Below are 18,606 nucleotides of genomic sequence, written 5' to 3'. Positions count from 1 at the left end.
TATATGATACATTTTTATTGAAAATAGTCACCAGATTACAGATGGATGGACAGTAAGTACAGTGGTACCTCAGTTTATGAACTTGATGCTTTCCATGATTCTGGTCATAAATCTGGTTGGATGAGAACTGAATCAAATTTAGTGGTTAGATTCAATGTTGACCTTATGGAGAAATTTCATTCTGGCTTCTCATCCAATTTTGTTTGCAACTAGAATCACGGAAAGAATTGAGTTTGTGAACAGAGGTATCACTGGTACATTAAAAAATGTCCAACGTCTTTGGTTTTTAGAGAAATGCAAATCAAAACAACTCTGAGAGTCTATTTCCCTCCAGAAACAATAGCTTTCACCAAGAACTTAAAAACAAAAATGATGGTGAGATTATGGGGAAAAATAAGAACTCACATGTTGTTGGTGGGAATGTAAACTAGTATAACCATTACGGAAATCAGTATGGAGATTCCTCAAAAAACTAAAACTAAAAATTCCATTTGGCCCAACTCTATTTTTTCTAGGTATCTTCCCCAAAAGATTTAAAGACATGGTATTACAGTGACACACGCATAACCACGTTTATAGTAGCACAACTTATAATAGCTAAGTCTTGGAAGTAGCTTATATGACCATCACCAGATGAACCGATAAAGAAAATGTGGTATATACCCATAATGAAGTACTCCTCAGCCATAAGGATAAATTAGGATCATTTGTAGGAAAATAGATGCTCCTGAAGACAACAATGCTAAATGAAATAAATCAGACATGGAAGGTTAAATTTCATGTGGTTTCGTTGATATGATAAACCTAAAATATAAATAATTTACAGAGTAAAATAAAAAGTAGATGATAGGAAAAAGGGAGATACACTTTGAGGACATGGAAAAGGAATCTGTAGATAGGAGAAGAGAGGAGGATGAGGAGGGGAAAGGAAAGTTAAAACGATTGAGAGTGATATGTATATATACCAGTGCCCCAAGATAAATGTAATCATTTTGTACTGCAAACACACACTAATAAAATATTTTTTAAAAGAAACTAAGAAGTGGGTGCTAGTGGACAGTGGTCACTGGAGGCCTTGTCCTTGGAAAGGTTTAAGGTATTTCTTTTGAATGTGAGTTGTTATGAAAGAGTGAGCCTGAACCCTGAGTCACTGTCTGGTTTACAGTCTTTCCATGTGATCTCTTCTGTATGTATTTCCACCATTGTTATGACCTCTGCCGCGGGCCCACCTCCAGAGAACAGCAGAAATGTGAGCTAAATAAGTCTCTTTTCTTAACCAGAAAGGAGAGAGAGAGACAGAGAGGGTGGGGGGAGAACGAAACAGAGAAAGAGAAAGAAAGAGAGAAAGAAAGAGAGAAAGAAAGAGAAAGAAAGAAAGAAGGAAAGAAAAAGAGAAAGAAAGAAAGAAAGAAAGAAAGAAAGAAAGAAAAGAAAAGAAAAGAAAAAAGAAAAGAAAAGAAGAAAACAGTCACCATGCTGTGAAATAGATGACTGGAACTAATTCCTCCTGTCCAACTGAAACTTTGCTTCCACTAACCAACATCTCACCTTTTTCTGTTTTCCCTCCAACTGTCATCCTCTGATAACTATTATTTAACTCTGTATTTCTATTAGTGCAACCTTTTTAGATGTTGGATATAAGTGACGTCATGTGATATTTGTCTTTCTCTGCCTGGCTTGCTTCATATTGTCATAAAAGATAGAATTTCCTGGTGTTAAAAAGCTGAACAAAATACCACTTAGACTGGTTATATGTCACATTTTCTTTTGCCATTCACCTATTGATGAGCATTTATGTTGTTTCTGTATCTTGACTATTGTGAATAATGCTGCAATGGACATGGGAGGGCAGATATCTCTTCAATACACTGATTTCAAGTCCTTTGGATATGTATCTAGAAGTGGAGTTTCTGGATTCTGTGGTAATTCTCTTTGTACTTTTTTGAGGAATCTCCATGTCCTGTTTTCTACCTGGCTATACTAATTTACATTTGTACCAACAGAAAACAAAAGTTTCCTTTTCTCTACACCATTAACAATACCTTTTTTTGCTGGGGAATTAGCTTAATGGCACTGCACCTGTCTCACAAGCACAGGGTCCTGAGTTTGATCCACAATACTGAGGAAAAAAAAAAATTTTTTTTTTTTTTTTTGCCAATACTGGAGATTGAACTCAATGCCTTTGCACTGAGTTACATTCTTAACTCTTTTCTAGATTCTGCACAAAATAAAAGTGGATTGTATAGACTGAGGTTGTACAGGCCCAGAGAAGTTAACCACCAGCGGCCCAAATTGAAAGAAAGGTTTTTTTTTTGTTTTTTTTTATGTTGTGTATTACTTTATTTTTTATTTATTTATTTTTTAATTCTTTTATTGGTACATTGTAGGTATACAACACAATTACATTTCTCATTGGGAATTGTACCTTTACATGATGCATCTTGGTTCTTATTTTTTCCCCATTCCTAGCCCTCCCTTCACCCCCTCCACCCTTCCCTATTTACAAAGACTTTATTTCCATTTTTTCCATTTCTCATCATTTTTCCTTTCCCTTCTTTCCTTTCCCCTGCTCCTCCCAATACCCTTACCCCTTTGGACCTTTTCTTCCTATTTTGCATTATCGATTATTCATTCTAATCATAGGTACATTTTAGGTATACAATATAATGACATTCATCATTGGAAATTTGCACCTTTACACAGTCTCTCTTGGTTCTTATTTTTCACCCTTGCCCAGCCCTCCCTTCAACCCCTCAAGTCCTCCCTATTTACAAAGATTTTGTTCCTATTTTTCCATTTTCTCATATTAATCCCACTCCCTTCTATCCTTTCCTCTAGCCTTCCCACTTCCTTCCCCTTTACCCCTTTTCTTCCTATTTCACATTACCTATTATACATTTAGTCCTTATTTATACTCCCTCCCACCGCTCCCAGCCCAGAGGTAGGGGCTTCTGAGCCACCATCCCAAATTGAAAGAAAGTTTTGAGCAGGAACATGCCAGTTATTCAGGCACCATCCAGCATTCAAACTGGCTTTAAGAAGCAAGCTCACAAAGGAGGTAGATTTCCAACTCAGGTGACTAGTAACAGCTGTGCAGAATCTGGAAAAGATGTATGGATTTATACTGTGTGGGACCAGTAACTCCAGAACAGGACATGATGTATTCATTGCCATGTGTTTAGTCACTTTATTAAGCATGTGAGTAATGGATGACAGGTGCACCATGTTTCCAGAGGGAGGCAGAGCTCTCCAGGTGCTTCTATTTGTAGCAGGAAGTGAATTCCCTACAAAATCCTTTGTTTCTCCTTATCTCCATGTCCTTGACAAATACCTTGAATCTTCCTTTTACTCCTTCACTTGATTTTTTTCCTTGTCTGAATCTCTCCTGAAAAAGAGGGATAATTATTTAAATAACATGACTATTTGTCAAAGGTATTTAGGTATAGTATTTTTCCCTTTTAATGAAGTAGGAGTGATATTGGGAAATTTTTACATTTAATTGGCATAAATGTTCTCTGAAAATTAAAATAAATGCAAAAGATGACATTTTACAAGATTGCTTTCCATTCTTAACATAATGAACAATTCAGTCACTGTTGAATAGCCCAATCTATTTTATTTCTTTGAACAAATCTATTGTAAGAGCCAACATCATCCATGTACTTCCAAAGCAGAACCTAATTACCATCACAATTAGCTTTTACAATGATACACATTTTCCTTATGGCAGTGCTTCTCGTCTTTACCTTCCTCTCCAATTTGTATTCATATCTTCAAAGTGGCTGTATAAAAATGATTACTTCTTTTGCATCTACTTTCATAGTTTTGTTGAGAAACTTTGCATTAACCTTAAAATATATGTAACTTTTGCCTGAGTCATTAAAGTTAGGTTTTAGCCACTGTGTAAGGTCAAGTGATATTTTATTATATCCTTTCAAGATTCTGAAGAAATTTTAGAAATATAAAATTACCTTACCCCAAAGGAAAATATTCAGAAGATTATTTTGGGGGGGTTATTTATAGAAAACACAAAGCTTTTTAAACTGCTTCTTTGACCTCCATTATTCCCCTATCCTTCTTTGGAATCAAATGCTTTTAACTATAATTGGATATGCCTTAGAAAATATAGGAAGCAAATGGGAAGTTGAACCGATGAACCTTTTGCTCTCACTATAAAACTGTGTAGGTAGACAGCTTCCAAAGTAAGATATTAGTGGCCTCCTGTAAGACCAAGGGCCTTACCAAACGCTCCGAGGAGCTGACTGCAGTGAAGAACACCCAGGAAGGAACACACCAGACAAGTTGGAAAGTAAAACAAACCTTTATTAGTTTGGCCAGACGGCACTCCCAAAGCAAAGTAGCTTAGAGTGGCAACTGGCTCAGAGTCCGAGGCTATTTTTATAGGGAGTCACAGGGGAAGTTGGCAAGCAGAAATACAAAAGTGGAGGAGAGAGATAAAACAGACCTTTTACAGATTGTCCTTAAGATAACATATTCAGATATGGAGTTGGACAAGCATGATGGAACACTACGCACACAATAGACCTTCCTGGCACAACAACAAGCACATCCCTGGAACTCGATGTCTACCTGGTGATCCGTAACAGAAGCAGACAAGTTGGGGCCCTATTACAAAATGGAGTAACTGTTGTTCAGTCTCACATTCCCCACTGATTTTTCCCGTAGCTGTGTAATCTTATACAGCATTATCTTGGTATTCTTGTCTCCATCTTTGCTCTTTCTCGTCTAGCTCACTTAAAGGATGATATTTGGCTTGTTGATTCAAAATCATTAGACAAACAGATCCTATCTGGGCCCTTACATAGGCCATAAGGTTATTAATAATGCATGGGCCAAAAGTCAAAGCTAGTAACAGGATTAACAGGGGTCCAGCAAGGGCAGAAACAAGGGTAGTCATCCAGGGAGACCAGTTAAACATTGACTGGAACCATCCCTCCTGTTTTATCAATCTATTATAATTTTCTTGTAGATGTTTATTTACAGTGGCCAGAGTTTCTCTTATTATTCCAGATTTGTTAGCATAATAGCAACATTGCTCTCCTAGGGCTGCACATAGCCCTCCCTCTTTCATAAACCCAAGGTCAAGTCCTCGGCGGTTTTGAAGGACCATCTCAGCCAGAGAATCAACTTGTTTTTCCAAATGAGACACTGACTCGGTAAGTAGGCCTAAGTCTATTTTTACCTGTTGGGCAAGGGTCTTGAAATTAGAGTCTTGCAGTCCTATTGCAGTCATGCTCAGAGCCACTGATCCTGCAATGCCTGCTGCAGTTAACACAGGAATCAGTGCTGGGTGGCGCTTCTCTTGGGTGTGTGTTCTCTTAGCTAGGTATTCCCAACCCTGGTCTTCTCCATATATAGTGACTTGGGGTAAAATGTGGACCATTACACATACCTCAAGTTCCTGATTGAGGACTGTCATGGATAAACAGGGAGTTATACCATTTGTACATGCCCACCATGCATTGTTTCCAGCTTTTAAATATTTTTTATTACTGATGGTGGGTGTCTGGTAAGAACATATATTGTCCAGAGAAGATGATGTAACACTTGAATTTTTAACACATAACCCTTTTCTTCTTATATCTCCAATTGACAACCTTGATTGTTTTCAATCACACTCATTTTGGTCAGCTTCTGAGAAGGTGCCGTTTACTGCCAACCCTACATAATATAAGGGACGTGGACTCAAACACAGCCAACACCCTTGAGTAAGATTGGAGCTAGACTCACTTAACAGGGTGTGCATGGCATCCGGGGTTTTTAGGTATGATTGGATCGGAGATTCAGGAGCAGCTAATGACACATTATAGGTTCCTTTTCCCTTTTCTTTTTCTTGGGGGCTCGAGACCCTATAAATGTTGCCTACTAGTTTAGGTGGTACTATTACTGGGCTACGTTGGATGAGGAGGTCAGTCATAGGGTCCTTTCCACCCACATAGAGTGCCACCATCCAGGATTTTCCTTTTTCACATTATTTATATGGATTCTGCTATTGTTTTAAGGTTAGCTTGATGGGATTACATTTTCCTTTGGAACATGAACCACTTGGTGTTTGTTGTTCCAAGGCCAAATGCATCATCGTTTTTCCACGGGGCAATAGATTCGCAACCCCAACGATGACAGTGGTTTCCTGGTCCCCCATCGCACCTTTTATTTTTTCCTATGGGGCAGGCATAAATATCTATATCTTGGAGATTTTCTTCCAACTTATCATCTATTCCACACGTCCCTCTGCAGCCCCCTTTACCCATCTTTCTGGATGAAACTTTACCCTTTGATCCAGCCCCTCCACCACTAATGATTGGAAGCCCCAGAGAACACAGGTCTATAATAAAATGGGGCTGTCTATCAGTAGCAGTGGTGGCAATGTGAGCTCCCGTTAAGGCATTTTTCAAGGACCAAGTCCAGTTCTGTGGAGTGTGGCTGGAAAACACCAGCTGGCGTCCAGATCCCCCTTCCATTGGGGCTGGTAAGAACAGTAGCCCTAAGAACCCCCATATTGTCCAAACTAGTCTTTGATCAATCTTATCTTGAGGGGGTCCTTTGTGTTCCAATCAATCTGCCATGTTGACATCGCTTTCTCCGGGGGTGCTGCCTTTAAATGGCTGCGGTGGATCCAGAAAGAGTGTCCAGCTACCTTTACTGTTGAGGGAGCAACCAGGATGATGGGAAATGGTCCCTTCCAGCGGGGCTCAAAGGTCTTAGAGTCAAACCTGTGAATGAAAACCAAATCCCCCGGCTTATAGGGTAAGGGTTGCACAGGTTTTTCACTGGGACCAGGCATAGTTTTTCTCAGCTTATCATGTAGCTCTGATTGAAGCTGATGGACTGCTTTTAGGGACTTAAGGAGTTGGAGGTGGGAAAGTTTTCCCTTTAACTCCAAATCAACCAGAGGGACGATTGGGGGAGATCGCCCATAAATGATCTGGAAGGGTGACAGATTTAGGGGCGACTTAGGGGTACACCGGGTACGAAGGAGGGCAAAGGGGAGAAGTTCTACCCAACCTCGTTCAGTCTCCATGCATAATTTAGTTAGAACTTCTTTTAAGGTTCGATTTATTCTTTCTACTTGTCCTGAACTCTGAGGCCTATAGGCACAATGCAAATTCCATTTTATCCCTAAAGCTTTACTGATGAATCAAGATAATTTAGCCATAAAGGCTAGGCCATTGTCAGACCCCAGAGCTAAGGGCAAGCCAAAATGAGGAATTATTTCTGTCAAGAGCCTTTTGATGGTTACCTCTGCTGTCTCTCTCTTAGTAGGAAAGGCTTCTATCCATCTGAAAAAGTATCTACAAAGACTAATAAGTACTTGTACCCATACATGCCAGGTTTCATTTCAGTAAAATCCAATTCCCAATACTCTCCTGGAGTTAATCCTCTATATCGGACCCCTGGGGGTCCGGTCACCCGGTTTGCGTTTACCTTGATACAGGTGGGGCATCGTCTCACTAGGTCTTTGGCCTTTTGTGCCATTCCCTTGCTGATGGAATGGGGTTGCAAAGTGGCCATCATTCTTTTCTCGCCAAGGTGGGTGGACCCATGCAGTTCTTGTAGCAGTGTGTCTGCTACAGCGGCTGGGAGCACCACTTTTCCATCCTCGGTTGTCCACCACCCATGTTTACCTTGGATCCACTGCTTTTTGGTCATTTCTACCATTTCTTCATCTGTGTACTCTGGTTTCTCTGGCAGCACCGGTGTGGGGAGCAGAACCATCTGTTTCCCCACTGATTTTTGGGCAGCCTGTTTTGCTGCCAGATCAGCTGAATTATTACCAATCACCTCAGGGCTAGCTCCCTTTTGATGCCCACGGACATGGATGATAGCAACCTCTCATGGCAGCCAAATAGCTTGTAACAATGTCAATACCTCAGTTTTATTTTTAATTGTCTTTCCTTCAGAGGTCAGTAGCCCTTGGTTTTGATAAATCTCCCCGTGCACATGGGCAGTGGCAAAGGCATAATGGCTGTCAGTGAAAATATTTATTTTTTTTACCTTTACCTAGTTCTAAAGCCTTGGTCAGAGCAATCAACTTAGCCTTTTGTGCTGACGTCCCTTGGGGCAGCCCTTGCTCCCATTCCACCTGTTGGTCCTGGTTGACCACCACCGCCCCGGCATATCGCACTCCATCATGCACAAAGCTGCACCTGTCAGTATAGAATGTGACCTCCACCTGGGGGAGGGCCTGGTCCATTAAATCTGGACGACCTCCCCATAAATTTTCAAGAGTCTCGATGCAATCATGGATGGGCATCTGTTCGTTGGACTCTGGGAGTAAGGTAGCCGGGTTGAGGCTAGCTGTGGTGGCAAACTTGATGCACGGCTGCTCCAGTAGGAGTCCTTGGTATTGTAGCAATCTGGCATTAGATAGCCACTTTCTAGGGGAGCTGTTTAATAAGGGCTCAATGGCATGGGGAGTGACTAAAGCCAAATCCTGTCCGAATGTCAGTTTGTCAGCCTCTCGGGTTAGAGCAGCTGCTGCTGCTACAATCCTCAGACAGGTGGGCCACCCTTGAGCCACTGGGTCTAGCCTTTTTGAGAGGTATGCCACCGGCCATTTCCATGGTCCCAAAGGCTGAGTTATCACTCCCTTAGCTACCCTGTTCTTCTCTGCTATATACAGAGTGAAGGGCTTGGTTATGTCTGGCAATGTCAGGGTTGGTGCTGAAGCAAGCATAGTTTTAAGCAGTTGGAATGCCTGCTGGCAAGCCTCAGTCCATTCAAGGGGCGTATCTCCCCCTGCGATGGCTTCGTGCAGGGGTTTGGCAATTTCAGCAAAACCTGGGATCCAAATTCTGCAATACCCGATCACCCCTAGGAATTCACGCACCTGTTTTTTGAGCTTGGTTCTGGAATCTGGAGAATTGCTGATACCCGTGATTCTGCCAGCCTTGTCTTCCCTTCCTCAAGAATATAGCCCAAGTAGGTTACCTTGGTCTGGCAAAGCTGAGCTTTTTTTCAGGACACCCAATATCCCAGGTCTTGGAGAACTTCCAGGAGGCCCTCAGTGGCCGCAAGACAGTCTTCATTGGTTGAAGTTGCCACTAGGAGGTCATCTACATATTGAAGAATAGTTGCTTGGGGAAAAAACTCTCCTTACCTCTTGAAAATCTTTGCTGAGAGCTTCCCCAAACAGAGTGGGAGAGTTCTTGAATCCCTGTGGCAGCCAGGTCCATGTCAGCTGTCTGGTAGTCCCAGTGTCTGGGTCAGTCCATTTGAAGGCAAAGAGGGGTTGGCTCACTGGTGCCAGAGGTATGCTGAAAAATGCATCTTTGAGGTCTAGTACTGAATATCACACATGGGCAGGAGGGATGAGACTCAGCAGAGTATAGGGGTTTGGTACCATTGGGTGGATGGTCTCCACCTGGCTGTTCACCTCCCGCAAATCCTGTACTGGTCTGAAGTCTGAGGTGCCAGGCTTCCTCACAGGAAGTAGGGGAGTATTCCAGGCTGACTGGCAAGGGACCAAGATGCCGACCTCTTGGAGTCGGTGGATGTGTTTAGAGATTCCCACCTTGGCCTCCAGCTGGAGAGGGTATTGTGGAACACAGATGGGGGCAGCAGAGGCCAGCAACTGGACCACCACCGGGGCATGGTGGTTGGCCAGCCCAGGTGGATTGGTTTCAGCCCGCACCCTGGGAAACTTCTTTTGAAGGTAGTCCCATTTTTGTTCGGGGGGCTCTGTGCCCTCCTTTAGCAATCTAAATTCATCTTCTAGGGGAACCGTCACCATAATGGTGGAGGGTGGCTTAAGCTCGAAGGTCCCTCTTTCAGGCTCAAAGGAAATAATAGCCCCCAACTTTCATAGCAAGTCTCTTCCCAGCAATGGGTACAGGCACTCAGGGATAACTAAGAAGGAATGGGAGATGGTGCCTTTTCCTAGATTCACAGTCCATATAGTGGTCCAAGGGTAGGAGGTCACTTTCCCAGTGGCTCCAGTAATGGAGGTTTTTGAGGAAGTGAGGGGTCCAAGGGGGTTCTTCAAGTCAGAGTGGGCCGCACCAGTGTCCACAAGGAACTGAACATCTGTTCCCCCTATCTCCAAAGTCACCATAGGCTCACTAGGGTTGAGCGGCCATGAGCCTTGGCCCTGTCAATCTTCTTCATCTACTAAGAGGATCCCACCTTTTTCCTTTTGGGTCTCCTTTTTTCTTTTTTTTTTTTTAGCTTTTCACAGTCCTTCTTAAAATGGCCCTTTTCCTTACAATAGGCACATTGATCTTTCTCTAATAGGGGTCGAATCCTTCCCTTGCTCCCTCCCTTATTTTTGAGTCTTTCTCTCTGAACAAACCCTCCATCAGCCAAGGCGGCTATGGTCACTTTTCCCAGCCTCTTGGCCATCCTCTTTTCCGGGGGATCTCTATTGTTAAACGCCTTCATGGCTACACTCATCAACTTTTCTCTATTTTCTCCCTCAAATCCTTCTAGCCTTTGCAGCTTCGTTCTAATGTCTGGGGCTGACTGGGTAACAAATGCCAACTTTATTGCCTGCCGATTTGCAGGGGCGTCTGGATCAATTGGAGTATATGTATGGTATGCTTCCAACAGACACTCCAAAAAGGCAGAAGGGGATTCCTCTGGTCCTTGAAGGACCTCGCTTACCTTGCTCAAATTGGTAGGCTTCCAAGTGGCTCTCCTCAGGCCAGCCAGGAGATGCTGACGATAGTTCTGGAGAGCTTCTCTCCCACCCGAGGTATTAGTTTGCCAGCGGGGTTGGGTGGATGGAAGCTGTGCTTCCAGATGGGCTCGCTGTTGGTCATCTAGGGGGCCTTCTGGTCCACCTAGTACCAACCTCACAGCTTGTCCCCGGATCCTTTCCCTCTCCTCTGAGGTCAAAAGGGCCTGGAGGAGTTGTTGGCAATCATCCCAAGAAGGATCATGAGTATGGAAGATAGACTCTAGGAGAGATATTAGGGCTTGGGGCTTCTCTGAGAAGGGAGGATTTTGATGTTTCCAATTATATAAGTCACTGGTAGTGAAGGAGATATAAACATAGTGACCTTGTTCTGTCTCCCAAAGGGGCAAGAGAGGGCCTGAACTAATTTCCCCAGTGGGGACCTCACAAGGTCCATAAACAGCCCCAGCTCATGTGTGTGGGGGGGAGAAGTCACAGAGTCCAGGGACTGAGGCTCCTCAGGGAGAGGAGTAGGAGCCAAAGGTTGAACAGATGGAGGAAGGGAAGGATTGCGGGGTCTAGAGCGGGAGCCATCTGAGGGGGTGGAGGATTCCACATAGGGCAGAGGCCCTCCTGAGGGATCCAGGGGGTCAGGTTCCTGCGAGAGAACTGGCTTAGGAGCCTGGGGCTTAAGTTCCCAGGGCCCTTTCGGGGCAGCAACTAAAATGCGAGTGTCTGTTCAGAGGGAACAGCGCTGCAGCCAAGCCGGAGGTTTCCCACAACCCTGAACCCAGATGTCTATGTAGGGAAATTGGCCTGGGTGGCCAGGATGACCAGTGACTTTGTCCCAAACCACCTGGCAAACACTGGGGTCAAAAGTCCCTTCGGCTGGCCATCCCACCCCGAAAGCTGGCCATTCCAGGAGTGGAGTTTTCCACGAGAAAATTTCACCCCATATTCATCTTTTTGTTCTGAAGAAAAAGCCAATTTAAAATTAGTGAGAAAGCAGTCAAGCGGAGTGGACCCAGTAGAACAGGTTCCTCCCATTACTCTGTTCCTGATGAGTATTGGAAAAAAAAATGTAAAATCAAACACACAACAGGCACAACATTAACATACAAAAGACAAGACGAACCGGCGCCAGGACAAAATGAAACTAAATCTTCCCTTGTTACTCGTCAGGAACCTCAGGGTCAGGGGAGGCTTCCCAGCTCGTCAGCCACCTCACTCCTGACTTAACAAATGGTTTCAACCAGCTGAAAGCTTACCTCTGGAGGTTTTCTGAGGTCTATGCCTGAGAGTCTCCTGCTGGATCCCGCCATGGAGTCTCAGCCGAACCGGGGGTTCCTACCCGGGGATCTCGCTGGGCCTCCAGAATGTAAGACCGAGGGCCTTACCAATGCTCTGAGGAGCTGAGTGCAGTGAAGAACACCCAGGAAAGAACACGCCGGACAAGTTGGAAAGTAAAACAGACTTTTATTAGTCTGGCCAGACGGCACTCCCAAAGCAAAGTAGCTTAGAGAGGCGACTAGCCCAGAGTCCGAGGCTCTTTTTACAGGGGGTTGCAGGGGAAGTTAACAGGCGAAATTTACAGAAGAGGAACAAAGGTTAGTGGTCAGCTGACACGTACTGATGGTCAGCAGATGTTTGTAGATTGTTCTATAGATAGCGATGTCCGGAACATCAGTTTCCAACAAAGAGTTGAGTAATTTACTTTGGGACCTTATGGCTGATACAGATCTTATCTAGTGTCTGGGAACTAACAAGCATCTTTATCTATTTACTCACATTCAATCACAGTTGGGGCTAGGGGCGTTTTATGATTAGAGAGTTATGCAGTCCCACAGACAGATATTTGTGGATCACTATTAATCTTTAATAGATAGAGCTTCCCAATGGTCTGTCCGAAGAGAAATGAAATTTTTAGATTTGCAATTATTTTAGTAGAAGTTATATAATGGTAAGTTTGTAGAGATATTCTAAACAGATAATTACATTTTATTCAATCACATAATTAATAACTTTGCATATTAAAGATATAACTGAGGGACTGAATTCCAAATCATTGAAATATCTAGTGTTATATACAGGAGAATCACTTTTACTCATAAGATGACACGTTTTAACCTGGAGGTTGCTGACTCAGCAGACTCCATTTTGGGTTTCCCAGCTCCATTTTTAGAGGTACTGGCTTTACTGCCTATTAGAATCCTAACTCATGAATCATTAACTCCTGTCTCAATAGTACTTAGGAACATAATGTAAAATAATAAATAAAATAAGCAAGTTAAATAAACAGACCTTTTAAAATACAATAAGCATTTCAAATCAATGAAATGTAATCTGGGAAGGCAAAAATAACTCAATATTAAGATATTGAGTTAAATACCTCACCTCTAAAGCAAGTAACATGTTTAATGGGTAAACATTTACTGATCTTCCTGTTAGCTCTTGCCAGGGTGCTGTCACACAGGTATTCATGCTTCAAATAGTTCCACACTTAATTTAATGCTCCATTGTAACCATCTTGGAATCCTTAGTAATTTCTTTGTTTTCTCTTTCTCTCTCTCCCTCTCTCCCTCTCCCTCTCCTTCCTCTCCCTCTCTCCCTCAATTCTTTCTTTCTGGTACTAGGGATTGAATTAATTTAGGGCTTTTACACTAAACTACATCCTTAGTTTTTATTTTATTTTTTGTTTTGAGGCAGATTCTTGCTAAATTGCCCAGGCTGAGCTCAAATTTGCAATTCTCTTCCCTCTTAAAGAACTGAAATTACAGGCATTTACCACCATGCCTGGCTTTACTAATGTTTTTGCAAGGCTTTATTATTAAACAACATATTGCACAATAGGCATAGGCAGATCTGAATTCAAATTCTTCAGATCTAAAAAGTAAAGGCCAGATACAGGTTGAAAACTATAATAAAAAATTAAGTGATTCATTTATAATTGTTATAATTAAAATAGAAGGACATTAAATTGCTTATTTAAAAAATGGAAAAATCTGTATGCTCTTAAACTCCAACTGTTATGTTTAGGTAAGCACTTCAAAATTGAGGTCACTATTAAAGATAAAAAGCTTATGTCAAATGCTACTGACCTCTACCACTGTTACCTGGTAGCCTGCTTCTAAAAGTGGTTCACCTGAGCTAGGGATCTGGCTTAGTGGTGTCGCCACCTGCCTTACAAGTGCAGGGTTCTGAGTTTGATCCCTGGTACCAAAAACAAAAAGTGGTTCACCAACTAAATGTTACCAGGTGATGGGTTGCTTTCCTCTCCCTCTGGAGTTAGATTCCAAGTTGTTTTGATTCCAATTTAAGGTAAATACCAATTGAGTTAGATTCCAATCAAAGAATTGAACAAAATGAGAAAAAAGCAATGGTCAAGTTTATTTGAGAAAGTAAAAGTGAAAAGTAAGGGTAAAAATGGCTCTGCAGAGCAAGTTTGGACCTAGTAAAAGTGGAAAAATCAAGATAAAAGAACACTCTGGAGAAATCAGGGTTGGACACTACAAGGAAAAGCCACAGTAACAAGCTCTTCCTGGCTTCAAATCTCCAGGAAACCTGTGAGAACTTCCACATATGGGCCCTGAGAGGTGGTGCTGGGATCCTAGTCCTCAGGCTGACATCAGATCTAGGCTATCCAATTGAAAACTGCTCCAGTTCTTGTGAGAAGTCCAAATCCAAGGCTTTGGGAATTGTTCTGTAGTTGTGTCCAGGATCTTGTAATTAACAGGTCACACCTACTTCCCCAGCCAGCTTTTCCATGCCTTGTTTTCCTATCTGAGCATTATCAGCATTCTAGCTTTATATACCTTGTTCCTGGTGGTCTTACATGGTTATAAAATAAAATTTAAGCATCAATAACTTGCTAATGTCCTAGTCTTCTTTTCCAGACTATCAAAAGATAATGATTCATCAACCAAAAATAACTACCTTCCTTTGTTACCTTTAGATCAGTCAGGGTGAGACTTTTAATCCCTGGCTAGGCAGGGAGCCCTCCTCAGCCTGAAACAGATAATAAGAAGGTGGAACTTAGGCCCTTCTGCACCCCAATCCAATGAGCATAACACTGGGTTTCACAAACACATCCCTTACTTTTCTACTATAAATTTTTACTTTAGTGTAATAGTAGCTGGCTGTGCATCTCAGTACCTTGCCCTGAGGAATATAGGAAATAATCTTCATGGTTATCCACACTGTATGACAATCAGCAAGGTGTGTGCACCTGTACAAAGGTGTCAAACTGCAATTTTCACACACATTGCCTAACAGGTTTTGCATATGTATATTTGAGCATCACACAGGGTATAACACACCCACACCACTCTAGGATTTGGTTTTAGAAAATTTTCTTTTGATTTTTCTGGTAGTAGCCAGATTCAGTACACTGGGACCTGAAAAAACAGATTTGCAAGTTTTGGAAGAGATCAAATGTGAATTATCAGATTACTCATGCATGGATGATGAAGATGATCCATTATGGTAAAATACATGTTTTCATAACAGAAGAGTGGTGTGGGTGGATGATGATGATGATGATGATGATGATGACGATGACAACAACTTTAATGTTGGCTATATGAGCCAAGTTCCTGTGACAGTGAAATGGAGCAAGAATCAACTGATACAGACACAAGGAGCGCAGACCTCCTTGATTCAGTAACAAAAAACCCAGCAAAGTGAGAGTACATTTGACTAGTTGAAATGTTGCAAAATGGTCATGTATCCAAATAGAATAATCCAATGTTAGAACAAGGTCCAAAAATATAGTGAGGACCTTGGCAGGGGTGAAACCTATTGGACAGAATGCCAGCACTGCCATTCAATGTTGGAAATTGTTACAGATGAAATGCTAAAATATGCTGTGAAATACACAAAGGCCGAAATACAAGTAAAATGTTTCGTATGCACCAATAGCCATACTCAAAGATGTATTTAGTATGACACCTCACTAGCTGAACTGAAACTATTCATAGGTCTTCTGTACTTAACAGGGCTTTCTCATGATAATCACAGGAATGTATATGACTTGATGGGTGTGGGCTTGAGGTTTGTAGAACAACAATGACACTGAGGAAATTTTGGTTTCCTTCAAAATTGCCTGAGGTTTCACAACAATTGGGTAACCAGTTTCCAATTGATGTTATATTTGCTAACAGAATTCAAGTTGACCAGAATACAGGAAAAAAACAGAAATTCTAAATGAAATGTTTTGAAATTTCAAAACAGGGAATTGTATATTACAACCTTTAGATTTTAGAAAGATTTACATTGGCCTCCTATATAGCAAAGAAAACCAAACTGTTAGTGCTGATGTTAATATTGCACCAAGCTGGAAATACTGATAGGAAAACCTCAATACTATGGAGGCCTGAGATGGAAACTACATAACAAAACAAAAGGCAGAGTAGATGTTGTTCATGAGTTATGCAGCAACAATGATGTCACTTGGAACACAATGCATTAGCCAATAGTTATGTTTTACTCAGTCCTAAACATGTGTGGCATAGTTTGATAGTTCACAAAGAAAATAACAAGTGCAAAGTAACATGTAGAAATTTTCTTAGAGGATTGAGATTGGAACTCATAATAGATTATTTACAGCAGAGAAAAAACAAAATGTTTCTTCCCAGGGAACTATGCAAAAAAATTGTGAAGTGCACTGGTGAGCAAATAGGTGAACAGGCAGGTGCAGCATCCCAAAGACTTACTACAACAATAGGAAAATATAAAAGATGTCAACTGGGCCTATAAGAAAGGATAGGCAAACAAAATATATGTGCTATCAGTGTAAGTATACTTGTGTATAGAACATGAAATTTTCATGTGTGAAGACTGCCTTGGGAGTGACAATTAAAGCAAAGACTATTTTGTACAGTTCTATCAGTATTTTCAGTGTAGTTCATATAGGAATTTATTTCTGATGTTATCTTTTAGGTTTTGTAAGCAAGTACAGAGCTGCTGTGAAAACGTTGATGTTTATTCTAAATGTACAATTAAGAATTTAATATTTTAATATTAAGAACTTAATACTTTATTTTACTGATATTTTATGTTCCTGTTAACTACACATTGTATAACGTTCCTGTCAACTGCACAATGAGATGTCAAATATGTCCTACAAAAAGGCCAGGAAAGCAAAATACATGTGCTGTCAGTATAAGCAATATGTGTTTATAGAAAATGCTGTTGTCATGTATGATGACTGCCTTAGATGTGATAATTGAAGTACACATTATTTCTTTTGTAGAGTGCTATTGGTATTTGCATTGTAGTTCAAATAGGTTTTTATTTCTGATGCTCTTTTTTAGACTTTGTACACCAAAAACAGTCGATTTTGAAAATTCTGATGCTTTTTTATAAACATTCAATAACTATTAAAATGTAATACTCTAATACTCGAATTTTGTGATTATTTTCCTGCTAAACACTCATTGTTCAATATAATAAAACTCATAAAATTAATAATTCATCAATAGAAATATTCTAAAGAATAAACTTGGGTTTGACACACCATGTTTAATGCACCTTTATGACAAAAAATGTGTTATGCCCCTTGGGCTTGAAGTATCAGTCTCAAAGTGGGGAGATGAAGTAGGATAGAAGAAATAAAATTAAACAGAAAGGAGACAAGGAAAATTAAATTATTAAAAATGTAAACTGCAGCTTCAGGAGACAAGCTGTAAACGCTTTTCTTTCTCTTCTTCCAAAACATAAGCAGCTTAGGAAATTTCCTTTCACGTACAAATTGATTAGCCATTCTTTTTTTCACTTGAAAATGGTCCTCCTTCTCCTGCGAATTAGAACACATTTTCACCTATAAATTAAGCTTTCCTCTATGAATAGACCATTATCTTACCATAGGTGGACCATCCTCCTCACTCATCAAACGAAGACCAAGATTATAGATTATCAAATTCCACAGATTTCTACTGCCCAAAACACATACATACTCCCAATTTCATACTATAGTGTATTTCTTTCTCAAGGATCCGAGATCTTGAGTGTATTCTTAAGCGTATTCTAAAATGTCTGACTAATAAAGCCTTTCTCTGCCTCTTACAGATACATCCTGAAAATTCTTATTCTATGATGGAAGTCAGTGAACCATCAACCATTCTATATTTAAGGTGAGTTAAATTCCTCATCTTAGCTTCAGGAACCTCCCCAGAGCCAGTCCAGTGGCAGTGTCAGACATTGATTTATGAGGAAATAAACTGTTTTCCTAAGTCTTAAATGCTGAGTCTAATCATCTAAGAAAAGGAAGGACTTTCATGATGCGGGGAATAACACTGTAAAAGCACGGAGAGAGATTTGTAACCAAATGGGGACATGGCATGATGGTCAGGAATATGAATTTGGATGGATGTAGGGTAGAAACTCACTAGCCATATTGTCAGGGGCAGGGTCTGAGGGTACCATGGCTGAAATAAAGAATTCAGTCCACCCCTTTAAAATAAGTTTGCAGGTTCACTGACTCCAGTCATGGAAAAAGAATTTTCAGGATGTGTCAGTAAAAGAGGCATAAGAAGGATTTCTTAGAGGGAGATGCAGAATACACTCAAAATCAGAGTGCAGGTGCTGAAAGAAATGGGAACTGGGGATCTTTTATGTGTTTTGGGAGGTGGGAATCTGTGGAATTCAATAATCTATCATCTTAGTCTTAGTCTTACAGGGTGGAAGAGGATGGCCCATCCTTAGTGAGCTATTCCTATGGGAAATGACAAAAGGGAGGTCCCTTCCTGGGTGAAAGAGGACTTTCTGCAAGTAAAAGGGAATGGTCACACCCATTTATAGCTGAAAGGGAGTTGTCCAGGTTTGCTGTTTTGGGAGAAGGAAAAAAAGTTAATGAACCAGGCTTGTGTTCTGAAGCTATAGTTTTCTTTAAAATGCAATTTAACAATTTTTGATTTCCTTGTCTCCTTTCTAACTTTATTTCTTCTATCCTATTTAATATGGTCTTGGGAAAA

The 18,606-nt window shown here is 41.1% G+C and overlaps 1 long non-coding RNA gene across 1 annotated transcript in view; it reads left to right on the top strand.

Moving 5' to 3' along the window:
* The first annotated feature begins 4,408 nt into the window (after positions 1-4,408).
* LOC147825099 (uncharacterized) overlaps positions 4,409-18,606 on the top strand; it is a 32,076-nt gene continuing 17,878 nt past the window's right edge. Inside the window, exons 1-2 of the long non-coding RNA XR_015441324.1 lie at positions 4,409-5,177; positions 17,702-17,766. This is a non-coding gene — a long non-coding RNA (uncharacterized LOC147825099). The remainder of the gene's footprint in view (positions 5,178-17,701; positions 17,767-18,606) is intronic.

This window comes from Heterocephalus glaber, unplaced genomic scaffold (assembly GCF_053883595.1).
Source record: "Heterocephalus glaber isolate CG9 unplaced genomic scaffold, H.glaber_assembly_v1.0 deba00001509, whole genome shotgun sequence".
Taxonomy (NCBI): domain Eukaryota; kingdom Metazoa; phylum Chordata; class Mammalia; order Rodentia; family Bathyergidae; genus Heterocephalus; species Heterocephalus glaber.
The sequence above is the reverse complement of the archived record's forward strand: the minus strand, read 5'-3'. Positions and strand labels throughout refer to the sequence as shown.